Source organism: Conger conger, chromosome 5, assembly GCF_963514075.1.
Source record: "Conger conger chromosome 5, fConCon1.1, whole genome shotgun sequence".
Lineage (NCBI taxonomy): Eukaryota > Metazoa > Chordata > Actinopteri > Anguilliformes > Congridae > Conger > Conger conger.
The window spans coordinates 15,491,076-15,510,350 of NC_083764.1; the positions used below are offsets into that span (position 1 = coordinate 15,491,076).

General features: G+C 42.0%; 1 protein-coding gene across 1 annotated transcript in view; it reads right to left on the reverse strand.

Moving 5' to 3' along the window:
- LOC133129262 (heparan sulfate glucosamine 3-O-sulfotransferase 5) overlaps window positions 1-19,275 on the reverse strand; it is a 57,551-nt gene that overhangs the window by 14,997 nt on the left and 23,279 nt on the right. The window lies entirely within an intron of this gene.

A 19,275-nucleotide genomic window follows, 5' to 3' on the forward strand; every position in this document is an offset into this window, starting at 1 on the left:
CCTGAAGCCTAGTAGCTAAGGTCCATGACTGGGATCCGGATTCAAGCCCAGGTGGTTCAAGTCCTGGTGTAGCCTCAATAAGTTCCATGCGGCTATAGGGCCCTTGAGCAAGGCCGTTAACCCCACATTGCTCCAGGGGGATTGTCCTGTGCTTAGCCTAATCAACTGTCAGTCACCTTAAAAGAAACAGCTAAATAACTATCATGTAGTGTGAGGTGCAATCAAAAGGAACAATGGACACAATCAATCACAATACTGGCCCTCAATATGGGACACAGCAATTTAGACAAACAGGCATCAATGTACCGTATGTAAGGAAAATAGAATGGCAACAGGAAACCAGCACACACTAAGAAATGAGACATGCAGTCTCCCACTTCTGCCCTCGCATTTACTACATACAACACTGCCAACCGCAAATGAGGTTTCCAGTCACCACGCAATTACACTTAACTGTTTGAGATAATGAGCGAAGATGTCATTTTGTGGATGATATCACTTAAGTGGAAAATTGGCTTTCGACTACTTTGCATTATGCTGATCTGCGTTCAAAATGCATTTGATAAAAATATCAATACTAACCATATTACAAGGCACTAACGGGGCAGTGGGAGGTCTTGTTATTTTCTTGTTCTGAAAAATGTTGACATTATTATGAGCGCTGTAAATAATATTGCCGTTGATTGCAGTGTATCAGACACCTCTGAGGTTGTTGCTGTGTTGCAGTAATGGGAGAGATGCGGAGTGCTGGGACGTGTGGGTAATTGACCACGTCCCTCTGCCGACGGTGCCAATTCCGCGCCACGGCAAGAGGCACCGTGTCCGCCAGGCTAATTAATCCAGGGCGTCCCATGCGGCCTCGAAAAGACCTCCCCGTCCCTTCAAGTCGAGTGTTTCCGACTCCTTCTGCCGCATGCTGCGCTCTGCCATGCATACAGAATCAACATCAACTAAGTAGCCTTTCTCTCCCTCTCTTCACAGACGCTTCTTTTATTTCCTTCCTTTTTAGAGTCCTGTCGGTATGCACTCGTCTCGGCAGGCTGTACACCGTTACCGTGGCTAACCCTTTCGTCTCAGCCAATCCTGGTGTAAAATCCAGCTATAACCAGCTTGAAACTACCTGCTACCAGATGTTTCAAAATATAACCTGAGCTGGTCAATCCATGTTGAGTATGGAGCTGGTCTCAACTGGTCAACCAGCTACCATCCATCCATCCATCCATTATCTTAACCTGCTTATCCTGAACAGGGTCGCAGGGGGGCTGGAACCTATCCCAGCATACATTGGGTGAAAGGCAGGAATACACCCTGGAGAGGTCACCAGTCCATCGCAGGGCACACACACCATTCACTCACACACTCATACCCACTGGCAATTTAGACTCTCCAGTCAGCCTAACCTGCATGTCTTTGGACTGTGGGAGGAAACCGGAGTACCCAGAGGAAACATGGGGAGAACATGCAAACTCCACACAGAGAGGCCCCGGCCGACCGGGATTCGAACCCACTGCACCATCCGTGCCGCCCAACCAGCTAAATTTAGCTTGAGCTGTTTTTTTCAGCATGGAAGACATGAACGGACAGGCTCACCTTCGCATTGGGGGACACCCGTGTCCCCATAGACCACGACGATGGACTGGCCTCAATGAGAAATCCATATTAGCAATTGACGCGACTTCCATTTGCATCGAAGTCGATCATATCTAATCTGGCACAAATCAATAAGACTGGCTCTACAGACAGACTAGCGCTGCAGTTCTGCTTTGCGGCTGTTCGCAGGCATAACAGGAAGTGGGAAGCGTCTGAGAGTAGTCTCGGCTTTCTACATTTATACATGTCACCAAATCGCGATGGACCGCAGCAAGCGCAGTGCCGTGCATTCATTGCGATTTGCACTCAGCTACACTTCCCCTTCAGCCCCTCTCGAGCGCTTTGCTGACTCAATGTTTTGAAAGCGGGGAGAAAGAGAAAATAATCAATGCCAAGAAGCAGCCAGAAGATGCCAATGATATCTCCCGTCCACAGTCACTTCGGCTGTTGGAGAGATTTCCAAGTAGCTTGACTTGCTTTGTGCTTTGATCGAGCCATTTGTGGATCAAAACTATTTCACCCCGCTTTCAAACTCTGCAACTGCAGGGCTGCGGGTATCCACTGTGGAGGTGCTGGAGGTGTTATCGGTGCTTTTTCAAGTTTCGCTCAATGAAAAACAGAAAATGCATCTCCGGTTCTTCTTCGAATTGAGAAAACAGAACAGAATGCAAATGGTTTAGAATGCACATTGCATTTATACTTTTACCATTCTGGTATCAGGTAAAAATGAAGGGAAAATGCATATTAAAATGAATGAATATTTTAAGAATTTTCAGTCTGTGAATGCAGATCGGAAAACTATGTTTCGAGCCCAAAAGTGCTTTATCAGCAATATCCACACACAAAAAAACGATTTATTCATACCACTCCCAGCACTTGAGTTGATAACACTGTTTTGTCACAATGATTGTCAGTAATGTTTACATGATGTATACTGACTTGTAACAATCCATTCATGTTAGACCCCCTGGTCTCCTGTGATTACACTCCATCAGATCGTGTCAATGTCTCCAGTCAATCACAAGCCGGAGAGTCCGAGCGTCTGTTCGCTGATTGGTGGACCTGTCACTCGCTCCTGGCCCCCCCACTGTGGAGGAGAAGAGCCCTTCCGTTCTCCCTGAGGGGCAAATGAACACTTTGGAGACAGCGAAATTGGCCGAGAGCGCTTTAGTCCTGGGAGGGACAGGACTCGCTTATGCTGAGAGGGCATTTTAAAACTGATCGAATGCATAGGGTTTTAGAGGCATCTTGTTTCCAAACAAGACTCCAGCACTGCAGTGTAGAAGGTGTGCCATCATAAAAAATAAGAAACCAACAAAAAATGAATGTTGATGTCCTCAGCTTATATAACAGTATATTCAACACTTGTGCTTAACTTTGTGGTGGGTAGCTATGTATAAAATGTGCTGTAATTTGTACGTTACAACCAAAGTGCATAGAAACAGCCTTAAATAAAAGCTTTAGCCACATGTGTTCTTTTTTAAATCTACAAATGTGCAGTGCAGAGCCAAATCAAGAAAAAATATGTCTTTGTCCCAAACATTATGGAGCTCATTGTAAATCCATGTTTCTGTTTCGTTCAAAAACAGTCCGGCAAGTAATTTTGCTGATTGATGAACTTGCCATGCTGTGTTGGCGAAGAAAAACAATAGCCTTAAGATATTTATTTATGAGCAAATGCTGCCAGAATCCAACCTGGTGACACGTGCATACACCCCCCCTGTAATTGCAGGGGTGAGTGCTGATTGGATGGACTGGGTGTACATGCCGCAGTTGCTCCGCCCAAGGGGGCAGGGGGCCAATGGGGGCCTCATGAGTAAATCCCCTTCAGTGACATCACAATAACCCTGATTTTACGGTAACCTGGGTCACCAGATCCCCCGGTCCAACAAAGCAGGCACCCCATCTGAGGAACTCCGTCGGAAAGTCGCAGAACCAGGCACTCAGAATACTAATGCAATCAATTCTGATGCCTCATTAATAATGTATATGACATATACGTATATGTATTTTATTTATTTATTTATTGCTCTTACAATGTCACCTCTGTGCAGCAAATTAAATATTTATCACATCCCTTGGGTACTCTGTATTTTTCAGCATTCTTATAAAGAAATCTGCATTTTAGTTCAGAACGAGTCCTGGCTGCAGCTTAAGTTGAGCCTTTTCCGTTTTACTACTCCTAAACAATGGTATATTCTTTCACTAAATAGTCACCATGTTCTCGCTGAAATGCAGTGTCCGTACAGTGGAAAGGAAGCCTTAGGAGCTTCGTTCAGCATCGCCTGACATGTGACAGCATCCATTCTCCTACTGTTAACAACACCTGGCCAAATACAATCTGTTATTCAGATGACAGAAAGTGCTACCATGCAGGAGAAAGGCACTGAGACTACATGACAATATGGGCCATACCATAGCTTTTGCTTTTTTGGACCTGCAGTTGCACCATTTGTTTGCACATATCCAATTCATGGTAAAAGATAGATATGTCTTAATTATTTTGTGCTTGCAATATTACTCAGAAATTGCCACCTATCCCACCCACTGCCTTTCAACCTTACTATAAAACATGACGCATGAAATTGACCTCTTGTCGCTGTTTGTAATAATGACAGGATTTTATGACAAATCTTATTAGCGAATTACTGCGCTCCAATTATACAACATTTGTAATATTATTTTTCCATTGTGCAAACCGTTTTCATTAGTCTTGGTTCCAGTTTTATTACATACGGTTAGTTGAAATTGTCTCCATTCCTCCTTGACCAATTTATCTTTTTCTTTTTTGTTCGGTGATTAAAAGCAATTCCCTTCCTGCATATAAAAGAGCCAGAATGGCAGGTCAAGTATACCTGCAATAATTCACAGTCTGTGAATACTGAATACATTGTCCTTTCTCAAAGCCCAGCTTAAGCAGTCGTGCTTGTCCTTTGCCCTCAGAACTACAAAACGACTAGAGGTTCGTTATGAAAATAATCAATCACTACCGCATGGAAAATAAAATGATTCTAAAAAGGCTGAAGTAGAGTGCATCTGAAACCAATTTTTCACATAGAGAGAATATGGATCATGCAATAAAAAACTACTTACATTTCCCCTTGATGACAGGCAGCCCAGATAATTTGGTGAAATAGCACTTCTGCTAATAAACAAGAGATTCTTTGGGACTCTTAAATAAAGGTGGACAATTACCAGGTCTACACACATTCAGTAAGCAGACCCAACATTTTTCACCAACGTAAAGGTAGCCCATTTCTATATGATTATAACACATTAAATTAAGCATTAGTTACAAATTCTGGGAAGAGAATATGGAAGACTTATACTATATGATATGATATGCATAGCATTTCTGACATAATGTGACTCAAGCCTTCCAAATTTCTTATATCTTCATGAAAATGTTCAAATCAATAATAATTAATTAGGGGTAATTTCAGGGGTTGCAAGTGTTGGTTGGAAGATGGAGTATGAGAACCCATGCTTTAGATCTTCTCCTCAATGTTCCTTATTCGGTGCAGTCATTTGACACCAAAGCATCTCTGAAATTCGAATGCAGAAACCGAGCCAATATTGTCTCAAATTAAACACCAAAATTGCCTTCTCCACACAAATTTAACTGTCAATTATATTTCCCTGGCCCCTCTCACTGAAATGATCACTGTGGTTTACTTACACTGAATAATCACCAGATGAAAACGTCAATGCGTGAGACAATGCACTGTATTTTCAACAGAGGCAGGGAGGATATAAAGTGCTCCGTCCGTCTCCAGATAACCTCAAAACCTTGCCACAGATGCATTCAGCCCGTCTCAGACACATCAGCCATTTCTGTAACGTCAGGGAGCGCTGGAAGGAGAACGGCCATAAAAAATAAAGCTGGGGCGCTCCGCTTATTACGATTAATTATTTATATGGCCACATTAGCAAGGCAAAGCCCGGCGATTGCGCTGGGAGGGTGTGCAGCCGCTGAACCAGAGACAGATGGATTCAAAAAGCTATGTAACACGAAAATGAAGACCGCACCGCGCACATAGCCCATCAATAATGGATTCCTTGTGGCGGTGCCGGGTGATAACGTTCGAGCTATGTACATGGTGTGCCAACGAACTTACTGTAAACTGAATTCTTTGTATGTGCAGTCTGAAGGGGCGTCACTGAAAATCATATCAGTCAAGTGCGACAACGATACACCTGCTCTTCCAAACCGCTTTGAAGAGTTTTGACAGATGCCTCTGTGACTTGTAAATAACGTGAATTTTAAATGAAAACCGGGGGAAGTATAGCATCGTGCTTATATTTCAAATTGAACTGTACAGTGATCGATGTTTATGAGCTTCAGCTCTGACCTACGGAATGATGAATTCATGCCTCATGGATGTCAGCCCAGGGCATTAAGGACAATACAATTTAGAAACAGGAAACCTAACCTTTTAAATCATCGTACTGCATAGTTAAGTTGCCCCTGACAATTTCAGAAAGTCATCACTCGACTTAAAAAGGTCAAACTAGTTAATGAAAAAAAATCATAGTCTATGAAAGTAATGCAAGGTCGTATGATATGCACTTAAGAGTTTGAACATGTGCAAACAAAATTCTTTATAATTCACCCTAAACAAATAAAACAGAATATCTGGGGGTTCTTTTTTTCAATCGGCTGTGCAGACATTTTAATCAGTCTAAAATGTGATTATATCCTGAATTTTAAGAGTGGTCTTTCTTCTTTCGAGACTTGTCAGGCAGAACAAATCAATTTCCCACAGAGCTAATTTAGTAGGAACACATCAGACACTAGCTATACACATCACATTCTAGGTCAGATACAGCTTCATGTGAGGACTGGTGAATTCTTAATCAAATATATCTTTCACATGCTATGAATAAAAGCATGGGAATTGTATAACTATTTTAAAACATTTCTATTAGTATGACAAATTAATGCATGATATGACTTGACACGGACATCTCTCATGTAACAATTTTTCTTGTGAAGATAATCAGTGCATTTTATCATTCAGACAAATTATATGTAATACAGTTTCCTGAAGCACTAAGCACTAATGAAATAACAACCAAGGTATTTATTCAGACCCCTTCACTTTTTGCACACTTTATTGTGTTGGACCCTTAATTCAGTAGTTTGTAGAAGCCCTTTTGGCAGCAATTACAGCTTTCAGTCTTTTTGGGTAAGTCTCTACAAGCTTTGAAGACCTGGATTTGGACAGTTTATCCAATTCTTCCTGGTCTCTCCACAGATGTTCTATGAGGTTTAAGTCTGGGCTTTGGCTGTGCCACTCAAGGACAGTCAGAGATTTGTCTCAAAGCCACTCCAGCGTTGTCTTGGCTGTATACTTTTGGTCATTGTTGTGCTGAAATGTGAACTGTCGCCCCAGTCTGAGGTCGCTTGCACTCTAGAGCAGGTTTTCTTCAAGGACCTCTCTCTATTTGGCGGCATTCATCCTTCCCTTAATTCTGACCAGTCTCCCTGTCCCTGCTGCTGAGAAGCACCCCCATAGCATGATGCTGCCACCACCATGCTTCACCGTAAGGATGGTATTAGCCAGGTCATGTGTAGTGCCTGGTGTTTGCCAAGCATTCGAATTCAGCCAAAATAATTACAATTTTGTCTCATCAGACCAGAGAATCTTTTTCCTAATACTCTGAGTCCTTTAAAGCAGGGAATCATATGCCTTCTATTCAAGAGTGGCTTCCGTCTAGCCACTCTACCATAAAGGCCAAATAGATACCTAATAACGTGTAGAGTGTATATTAAGCACAATAGTGCATAACTATATGCCCACTGTAGTATGTAATTCTTTGTTACGGTTGTGAAGATAAAACAAATGCTAATTATAGAAAAGTATTGGGCCTCCAAGGAGTTGCATCCAGAAGTGCTAAAAGTGACATTCCCTACTGTCTGGAAACTAACATCGACCATGTCTGCGTACAAGTGTCCCAATCATTAAGTTTATGTTCTTTTGATGTTTTTTACATTATTTTTATTCATCTAAAAGTATGCAACATACTGCATGTTGTTTCAGAATTCATATGAATTCATATATCTTTACAGTGCATGCATGTTGGAATTTTTCCAACACGGTGAAGGCAAAGTGTTGTTTGAAGGGCAGTAGTTTATGTATCTGCTTTGTTTCTGTGTACCCTGCCGGTTGCAGTTCATCATGTACAGGAAAGGTGAGAGAGGGTGCATGGCCATGTCACTCGCCCATGTGCTGGATGTGCACCGTAGATGACCTTTTCCCGTTCCTCTCATGACTTACACATTGCGTCTGTCTTTTAATATCAACTTCAATTATGGGATAACACACTGAAATTGCCTAGCAGCCAGCGGCAACACCATAAAAGCAGGGTGCCTGGAGAATCTCCCATGAATATGGGCTTTGAGCTGGCTGGAATGCCATTGTTTGAATTTATGATGCCACAACAATAATGAAAATATGGACAAGACTGCAGACTGAGCACATGACAGGAACTGGTCCAACTGGATTTTAAACACCTTCCCTATTTCCAATGAAACTCTCTCAGTAGTTTAGTTACTTCACCGATGTTATCATGCTCTGAATGCGTGAATCAAAACATACTGGATAAATATAACATACAATTTACACATTGCAACCAAAATTTTAACAGAAGATTAACCTAGTTTGTTCTTCCTTACACTTTAAAGCAATGTGTAATGCGTTTGATTTTTGCACCTGGACACAGCTGTTTGTTCACATGGGATTCATTCAGTATAATCATCACAAAGTGGTGGTGGATTCTTGGATGGAACAGAAGTAACCAATGATTAGGAAGTTTCAGTGGTGGTTCATGCACACAATTTGGGCAGTTTACATTGATATTTGTATGTACAGTAAAATGTTCAGTGTTAACTCACCTCAAATGATTAAAAATGCGATCAAATGTATACTTTGACTGTATCAGACCTGGGTCAAACACGTTCGTAATTGTTTTGGATTCAAATATTTTACTACGGTTTACTTAGCTTGTCTGGTGCATTGAAACTTTGAAATAAACTCAAAAAGTGCAGGTCCTCTTGGTTTGCTCAATTACACCAGGCAAGAACAATTGAGCTGAGAAAAATGTCTGGAATCCAAAACAATTCAGTATTTCACCCAGGTCTGCATTGTATTCATTTTATGAAACACTTTTTGTATTTGAACACTCGGCTCAAAGCACCTTCCTGGATCAACCACAATTCAGCAAAAATGCAGTCAAAGTGACGGATGCAATGTGGTTAGGCTTGGCCTAATGCTTTAAGTTGAAAGTTATTGGGAAAATGCCAAGAACAGATACAACTCACAGATAACTTGGATCAAATAAGAACAAAGCAGACACGTTGAGTGTATTTTTTCCAACAGTGCTACCATTTAAACACATTATAAAGTGTTGTAATTTATCCTCAGTTCCAGGGACCGGAAGATGGAATTTTGCACCATTTTGCAGCACAAACATAACCCGTATTTAAGTAGTATCCGAAGAGTAATTCCCCACCTTTTTGACCTTAAACCAGTCTGCTGTTATACATTTTGAACTGCATTTAATTACCAGGATCCTGTGTTACTGCTGCTCCCGTTGCAGACCCAGAGACCGGCTATTGATTTCAACTTGTCTTCTGCCTCATTAGAGGATGGCAGAACGCTGCCCTGCAAGCTAAGAGGGACTCTGCCGATCCATAAATAAGGTGGCTCCACAGAGTCTTCCATTGTGCCCGGATGAAATATCACAGGGCCTGAAGGTGAGAGGCAATCAAGGGCGAGAGTGTCAGTAGGTCCCTGGAAATATTCAGAACTCCACAGAATTCCTCAAACGGCAATCCCTAATCATCTCAGGACTCAGGTCAAGGAGTCACACGCTATGTAAGCGGATGAGGTTTGGTCGTACGTGCAATGCGTGGAAGCGGCCATTTCAAAGAGGTGTGGTGTACGTGAAATGGGTGGAAACTGTTCAAAAAACGTTTAATGACAGAATATAATCATAAAGGTCGAAGACAGCATGACAAAGTTTGATGGTATAATATAAAGCTATGCTGACTGAAAATGACTTTTAATGATCACTTATTATACAGTTAGCAGGTACAGGGAGAGATCAGATGCCCTGGCTATCCTTTGCGCAGATGATAGAAGAGGAGCAGTTGTGAGTCTCCCAATTAATTCAGCCGTATAATAGCAGGTGGCAAATGGAAGAACAGGGATGACAGAGCCATTAGTGGCCCATTGTCCTTCACTTAGCCAGCTTTCAGTATCAGTTCATGCAAATGATGTAATCGGTGAAATTATGTTTTTCTGTCAATACAATTAGGAGCAAGCTGTTATCAAACTTCACTCAAGACTAGTTGTTCTCTTAATTTTCAAGGTAAGGATTTGCTAAAATGTTCTTGTACATCTCCATTGATTTGAGAATCCCTTATCACTCTTTGCACCCGCAACACACAAGTCTTGCTGCATAAATTTCAGTCTATTTCCCCTCTTGGTTCTTAGCTATTGCATATATTAACATGAATACCTGCTTTCTAAGGGAATCGCTAATGTTGACAGGCAGGCCTACATTTCACAGACAACTGTACAGCACACGGAAGATGAGAAGGTGAGCGTTCCGGCGGTGGGCCTGTGAATTAAAATTCCAGCCTCCGGAAACATAGCTAAATCCAGGTTGACGGGGGCATGAGTCAGGTAGGCCTCAGCAGTCAGTCGCTGCTTAGCGGAAAGCCAAAGCACGATGAGGCTTATCCGACGCCCCTTCAGCGGGGTTCGTACTTCTGAAATTAACTTCACGCTTATTCAGGTAACTTAGAAGTCATCTGGTAAGCGTTTTTTTTTTCTTCTCTTCACTTCTCTTTCCCCAGCTCACACCCACACACCGGGGCTGCCTCGCTCGGCGTGAGATAAGATTCCACTGGGAAATTCAGCCTGCCCATCCGTCCATCTCCATGCAGTGTTTCTCCAAAGTTGCAACAGCTAATCTGGTTGTGTGCTATCAAGTATCGAGGCACAGTTGGTCTCCAACTAATGAAATCCCCAAACATAATTTAACCATTTTAACCCTATGCTTTCACTTAAAAATGGCTGTCGTTTACCTCATTCACAAATGAACAAGGCCTGTAACCAAAATTCACTCAATGCTGTTCCACTATTCATGTTGTTATGCCTTAAACGTACTCATAGTATATTCTTGATTGTTTCAGATCAATTTTTTCCTCAGGAGTAAGCAAAATCATTTTCCTTCGGAAAGGCCTGAAATGCCATTATCACATTAGTATGATAATACTGTACACTACACGGTATTATTTGATTACTTGATTGCCACTGAGACAACAGCCAACCGATAAATGATTAATGAGCAAGCTGGAAGGTGATTTGTATTCTACTTTTATTCTCCAGCAAACATTTTTGTTATTTATGCACATCCTCTGTCTTAATTTGGCGATATTTTAGAGGAAAGTGTCACTTCATTTTAAAACGAGTCCATAAAGCAGGAGTTTTGCTGACACATCAGTGGAGATATGAGAGGCAGGATTAATTGTGTACTTGAGGAATTGTGTAAACAGGGACGTTTCTCAGCCTGTCTTTATGGGAGGGAGGGAGAGAGAGAGAGAAAGAGAGAATGAGAGAGAGAGAGAGAGAGAGAGAGAGAGAGAGAGGCTGATGGATGCATGTGGTGAGATTTAGTGCAATGACACATCCAGCTAAGTCTGGTACCCCAGCCTATCTCAGCCAGGGCAGTGGAGTTCACATGCATTTTTTCAAAGCTCAGCCATTGACAAGCAAAGGCACAAAGTCACCACCAAGGACAGCTATGAGAGATTATGCCCTGCCATAAAAAGGAGTGTGCATCAGCCAAATGGGAAAGGCTGCTCCTGTGCTTGTCTTCTGCAATGATACAGCCCAATATACAGTGTTATTTGCAAGAGTTCAGAGCTATTCAAACCTTATATGAAGATTTGTAGTAATTATTTTTGTAATTAGACAATTATAAATATAATTAGCATTTTCATACTTTTAAAATAATTATAAGTATTTAATAATTTAATAATTAATCTTCCATTTTTTCTCATCGATTAATACACAAAACAGACTATTCTGTCATTATTCTGTCAATATAACTCATTTACACTGAGTGAGCACTTTATTAGGTATTTATTGGACTTATTTTGTTAGACTTATTGGTATTCTGCTGCTGTAGCCTATCCACTTGGGGTTGGACTCGTTGTGTGTTCAGAGATGCTCTGCATACCACTGCTATATACTGTTATATTAGCACATACCACTGAACAAAATACTTTGCCTAGTTCACTCCAGTACACATCCAGCTCAGACTGATTGATTATGATACACAATTTCAAGTTGCCCTTGCAAAAGGCTGCCAAAACAAATCAGTTGATGCTTGTCAAATTATGAAGGAATTCCCTCCAAAAACCTGCAGCCATGACAGTGCATCTGATTCACAACCCGGATTTAAATGAATTGGGCTTTTTCACAGAACATTAGCTGAAAAATTAATGGACCTGTTGAATGAACATTGGAACTGTGAACAGTTGCAGAACAGATTCCCTGCATTAAATTAAAACCCAGACCACTATAAAGCTTTTTCCGCTCTACCAAAACAATCATAGATATTCAATGCAGCATCACGGCACTCTGGAAATAAAGGGGTTTTAAATGTAATGAAAATTTGACGTTCAAAACCAATTAAGTAAACAAATGGGTTCCGGTGGTTTGAACCACGGGCGTATGGCTTAGCAATTACTGTTCCCATCACACTGTGCTCAAATGACCTTCGCAAGGCAAAAGTCTGGAAATGAGAACAAGACTGCTCCGGCGAAAATGAGAAGCCTCAGCACACAGATACCTTATTATTATGAGGCTGGAACGACAAAAATGTAAATAATACACACTCTTTCCTGTTCACGATTTAGATATGTGCCTGTGTGATAAATGTCTCAAATGTTAACCATTTCATTAAGGCAGCGATCCTCAGGCACAAGGTGGCTATTAAGGGGGCCTCGAGATTAAAATGTTTTGGAACCCCTGCCCCTGTGCGCGGTACTTACTTAATAAAGTGCTGCTTGTACCAGAATTGGAAGTGGCACAAGGACCCATTTTAGCATGAGCACTGCAGCTAAGGAAGGACTGCTCTAAAACTGGTGCCACAGTTCAAGTTCTGTGGTGTGAAAAAAAAAATGTGTTTGCTTACTAGCGCAGAACAAATATTCATTTAACTTATGCAAATGTACACATGAGCAGATCCATTCTGATAATTCAAACAGGGCTGCATGCAACAGATTGTCATGCCTGAGCACTCACTGTAGCCCAGATCTCTCTAATTAGGGACTGCTGCAATGAACTTTTGTTGAGCCAGAATGGAAAACGCAAAAGACTGGATATGTATATCAGATTTATTGAAGGACTGGAAAGCAAAGATCCAGTTTACTAACAGAGAAGTGTCGCTTTCAAAATGTCATCGTATTTTACTTTTTCATGTATTTCATCTGCACAAACATAGTAATATAGGATATTTAAGCAAACTTTTGACTGATAAGAGGTAAGGAAGAGTTTGTACTTTGTAGGCCTGCATAAACCGAGAGCATTCAGATTGGCTTCAATAACGATCCCAGAGGCCATTGGGTACAGGCCAAATCCCATTTCCAGGATGTTGCAAGCCCAAACGTGCACAATGTTCATAGTGGGCTATGTTTGGGAGGTTTCAAGAGAGTGGTGCGTTACCCTGCTGTAAAATACAGCTATGCCAGCTAGACCAGCTGGAAAATTGAGCTGGTCAAGCTGGTCATAAGCTGGTCTAGCTGGGTGTGAGCTGGTCAACCATGATGGCCAAGCTGGTCACGAAGCTGGTCTAGCTGGGTATGAGATCTGGGCTGCTCTGGGCTGCTTCTATTGCATGAAAAGTAAGTAATATGTTTATTATTATTATTATTATTATTATTATGAGCTGATCAACCAGCTAGACCATGTCAAGCTGGGAGCTGGTCTGAATTGTTCGATCAGCTACCAACTGTTTCAAAACCTAGCGCGAGCAGTTTTTCTTCTGCAGGGTACACTCTGTCAGAGAAAGGCTAAGTTTAAGCTAGGGCTTCTTGGTTTACTTATACTGTACATTCATTCTTCTAAAAAGACACAGCATACCCACAAGCTATATATACCAGCTGTTGTCAGTGAATAAATTCATCCAGCAGAAATGTTGTCAGTGTCAGTGAGTGCTACACCTGTCCTCTCATCTCCTGTAGTGCTTTGTATTTGCATTTGCTCTCCTGTAGTGCTTCTGGCCTCTACTCACTGATTTTAAGGTCAGCACAATGTTCCAGGCATGGGCCCAATTGGCTAGTCCAAAGATAGGAGAAAAAAAAGTAAAGAATAAAAAATTACACAAGCACCGTTTGACCAGAGAATGAAACATTATACATTCCATGTTTGCATCTATTTTGCGTCTTTCTAGCAAATTGAGCACAGTCCTCCAGCTCCTTAAACAATCCCCACCTGCTTTTAAGTTTTAAGTCAACTCCTTGTACTGAAGTTTGTTTGCTCATTTAACTAATTGCTTTTTTTGCAGGGCAGCCACACAAATAATTAAGAATAACAGATGGAATTAGTGTCTCATTAGTCTTTATCTGCCTGTCCACCTGGGAGGGCATCTAACATGCTGCTCAGATATGGCCAGTATTCCAACAGAACTGGGAGAACAAATGCTAATCCTCTAATTTATAATACGACCTGGCGGTGAGCCAATTCAGAGACGAGAGGGATTGGGTGAAAAACTGCACTGCCATCTTGCAAGTCCACTTTTAGCCCTCCTACACGAGGTTACAGTATTTATGTGCTGACGCAGCCCAAGGAAACAGTGGTTCTTGAGTGGTGGACTCTAATTATTAATGGGCAGGAAGTTACACAGAGTTTAGCCTAGCCTACTTTATAACTTAAAGGTGTGTCTTCGTTATTTGGAGGCCAGCTCGGAGTCAAAGCGGCATGAAGTTAAAAGTGAGCCACTCTCTCTCTCCTGCTTACGATTGACTCCTGAGGAGCTACCAGACAGAGGTGCTGTTTTCAGGAGGATTATCCTCTTGTAAACCCTGTACAAACCTCTGACATAAGGTGTAAAGCCCATTGATCACTCTGCGAAGGCCTGTCTCCAGGGCTGTGTGACAATGCAGAGCAGTCTTTTAAACCTATTTTCAGAAGATTGATGTATCCTTCCTGCAATTTCAACCAAGTTCGAAAAAAGAGAAATGGGTTTTAAAAAATGTGCATGTCTGAAAACAACACGCATTTTATAGCCAGCGCTGTACAACCTTGGTTTCTTGGTTTCAGTTATTTTACTGTTATTTTGTTATTTTTTACAACCTGGTTTTTATCATTCGGTTTGAGCATATGTCATCGGATATGTAACCTTAATCGTGGCAGCAGAATAATAGGATATTACCATGCTGAAATAGGAAATGGTCATTGAAAATTAAATATATTTTATTGCTGTGCATATTCTGAATATGTGCTGCGTCAATGAGCGAATAACGCAGCTCAATCTTGCAAAGAGCTGACATGGGATCTAACGATGTCATAAGCCAATAGATCATAATGTGCCCAGGAAGCTGCTCGAATAAATTGCAATAACCTTTCAAAAACTAGCAGCTTTTAAAAGTATTAATTTCTACTCCAGATAATTGGATAGGACACCTTGGTGTCCGGGCAGTATTTTTTATGGGATTGCCCTGTCAGTAGTGTAGATTGTCTTTTGAGGCAGAGTGATCGTTTAGTGCGAAATGACAGTGAATCTTGGAAATGGGTCTCCTTAGAACATTATTTGCCATAAATTACCGGGCGGAATTCTCTTCAAGGTCAGCTGTAAAACTGACAGCTCTCACGCCGGGGAAAGTAAAGTCCTCGACTGCGCCCCCAGGTCCGCGCCGGTCACCGCTGTTTATCGGCGACTCCTGGCGTAGCCCTGGGTCGCTGGCAGAGCGGTGAGGATGGTCTCACACCGCAGCCTTTTAAGGTACTGCGCAGGTTCATGCTGTGGGAAAGTGGGCACTCCGGAGAGACTTGTTAGGAGAGGCAATTACACGCTGTACGTACGCCATAAAGAATTTTATGGCCATAGCGTTTGATGGGGTGTTTGTCTTACTTGCTTGGCTCATATTTTAAGGCGTTTTAACGTATGGCTATTGCATGCATGCTCATACATATAATGCCAATAAATGTTGGGGATTAACATGAATTACTTGATGTCCATTATTAATTCTAAGAAGGGTTAAGGATCGTTTAGGGTTGTTTTAGGACGTACGTCTCATTCATCATACAGCTGTTGTTTAGCATGTTCGTCATGTTTATATTTTTTATATAGTTATATAATTGAATTTAAACATTGGACAAGGGCTCGACAGTGACGTGGCAGAACAGAACAGAAGTAGGATAACTTATGAAAAAGAGCCTATATTCCATCAAGGATGACCAAAAGGGAAGAAAAACAACAAACAATGACCCCCAGATGCAGAATTACAACTGTTAGCTAAACCAAGAAGATGCCCAAAGATATGACTACTTACACAAACTTTGTTGCTGACCATTGGTTAAACTCAGAACTCACTATAAGAAAGAAACCCACAGACCAGAGTCTCTGGAGCTTCCTTCTGTCTTCCTGGACTATTTCCACTTTTGTTGTTCCACAACAGCTAGTTAACTGTCCTTATGGGACTGAGCACATTTATGATTCCTTCTTACTTGATGGCTTCTTTTGTGAAGACGGGTCAAAGTCAGATTTGTTCAAATTGATTTCCTGAATGAATTGATTCCAGACATTTGTTCATGTTTATAGTTTAAATAACCTTTGATAAAGGAATGCACAACCATTCCCTTATATGACTTCCCAAACCTGCTAAACAGATTTCCCTTGCAGAAGTCAGTTGTTTCTCTGAAATCTCCCTCTCTTATTCTACACCGTTTGTGCTGTTAATTTTAGTCTTTTGGGGTTGGGAGAAGTTCCCACAGCCTCATGCTTATCACCAGTCCCATCAGTCCCTGAGCCCACATGCACTGTGTGAAAATTGTCATGAAAACTTGTATAATAATACCACTTAAGGCAGCAGATCACTTCATCCACAGCTACATCTTCAATAGCGACAACACTGCTGGAAGCCATATTCACTGTAACTGAGATATCTGGTGTACACCTCCCTGCTGACTAGCCTAAACTGGTGAAGCTTGTTTAAGTTATCTTTTTGACACTTTTAGCTGGTCAACCAGCTGTTCACCAGCTGAACAGCCTCTAGAGTCAACTAGTCCACCAGTTTGACCACCACCTCTTAGACCAGCTTTGACGAGCTAGAAGTGTCAAAAAGACAGTTTGAACCACCAGGACCAGCAAGGCTTAAATCAAACCACGACTACTACATTCTCACATATTAGCCTGAACGAGGATGGCTACATTACAGAAAGCCTTCCATCAGACATCTGAATTGCACAGGTACAGAGCAAAACCGCAGGCGACCACAGGCAGGCAGGTTGTTTTGTTATTTGAAAAAAAACTGTTGGCCCGGATAATTTCCACAAGCCGTGGGCTCGGTCACGCTACAGTAGGCCTGTCACTGGCCCTGTCACGGCCAGAGCGGCGGGTCCGTGGGGCACGTCACTTCTGTCTGACAGCCTGACTGCCTCCGCCGTTCTCCAGTCTAAACGCGGAAGCCCGCGCTCCCACCTATGAGCCGCAGTTCCCACACGTCCGTCCCACACACTGCTGTCTGCCGGGCAGAGATAGCCTCTCCCCGAAAAGCCATAATCATTCCGTTTTCAAACTCCATTTGCGCTTTTATTTTGCTGCGCCAGGCTCGTGTCTGCCACAACCTCATTCCTGCCAAAGGTATTTTCTTTGACATACAAATTTGTGTGGACCTTTGGCAGATTGCACCAGTTAAAAGTGTTTCACTGTTAATCTATAATAGTAAGTGTGAAAAATAAAGAGTCACCTGAACATGGTGTTACGGAACATTCCTTAAAATCAATTGTTTAGGAAAGTGAAACTTAAATTGATCCTGCTTTTACTCATTTGGATTCACGTTCACCATACTCTAGTGTCATAATACACCCGAGTGAGTCCAAATAAATTACAGGATAACTTGGAAAAAGTAATTCTTCAAAACATGGACGTACACAAACAATGGTTCACAAACAGCAAATGAGCATGTACATCCACACATAATACACACACCAAACAAACATCAACAAACACACACACAGATGCACACACATATGTACATATCCACACACACACACACAGACTGCACATACATACATATCCACACACACACACACACACACACAGACTGCACACAAACACACACACATACACAGGGTTGTCCTTGCTGAAAGAAGGAGAAATAATGATTGTCTGCTGGATGTGGAGAATAGTTCACTCCACAGCGGAATGAAGACATTGTGAGTGACAGTCAACTCCAGAGCGTAGGATCAATATCTGTGTGAGATGGCACTGATAAAAGCTCCCAGGCAGGCCCTTAGTGTCATCACACTAATTACTTGTAAATAGAGCTGATCCCTGTAATCGCTCTCATCGTCCGGTCTCTTTACCCCCAAAGCATCCTTTTTTTGGCACGGGCAACGCTAATAACATAGGCTTCATCTGATATCTGAGGAACATTTCAGATGGAGGGAGCCAGTTAAGTGTGCTCGTGCATGGTATATGTTTGGCTAGACATTCACAAGTATTGAGGCCAGTATTAAGACGGATACCGTATAATTAAACCCGTTGTCTCTCACAAGCTGTCGCAACTTGTTTGCTTCCTCGATTCTTTGTTTTCCATTGTACGAGCGTTGCGGGCTGGAAAACGCCGCCGAAATCAACCACATCCCCTAAGCACGATAGTCACTCGAGTCGCTATTGTTGACGCCGAGGAACAAGTCAGCCGCTTGCCGACAACGACAGCGAAACCGCGAAGAAGATACAGGAGCGCTCGACTGTCGACGCAGACAGACGCCCCAAACAACGGAGGGAGCGGCGGAAAGCAAACACCAGCTTGCTGCCTTCTCCCGGCCTGCCACCAAGGGCTTTAAAGCAGCAGCAAGTGTTCATTAGAGATAAGGGAGAACTGTCTGCCCACATAATTACCCTGCTTCTGTGGCAGGCCGCATGTGCCAGTCAACCATTACCGTCCTGACAGGAAGCCATAAGTGTCTAATGGTGTCTCCTGTTCTTCGACATTTATATCTTTTTTCACTCATTAACTCGTCTCTTTTATCGCATCAGATGTTTTGACGCAGATGGTAAAAAGAGCAACTAACAGCAATCATTAAATTCTCATAAATTACTGTTAGGTAAATGCTGTTACATACATACACACAAATGAGTGTGTATACACCAGTCCCTTATAGAGTCCCTTGCAACCCCAAAGACTAATCTACTGTAGGACATTACATCCCAGTCATAGTCACAAAGCTTCTGATCAACAAACTCATAATATCCTAGTCTGTACACCATGTCTCAAGGCATTGTTTGGCCAATTCTGGCTTGAAAATATAATTTTTAATGACTTGCATGCATAATACATACATCAAGAATGCACCTGTCAGAATAAACAGCTGTAATAACACTATTCCACAATTTGTCACGGATTTATCTAATAACAGGCAAGGTGTCTGTTACTTTGGT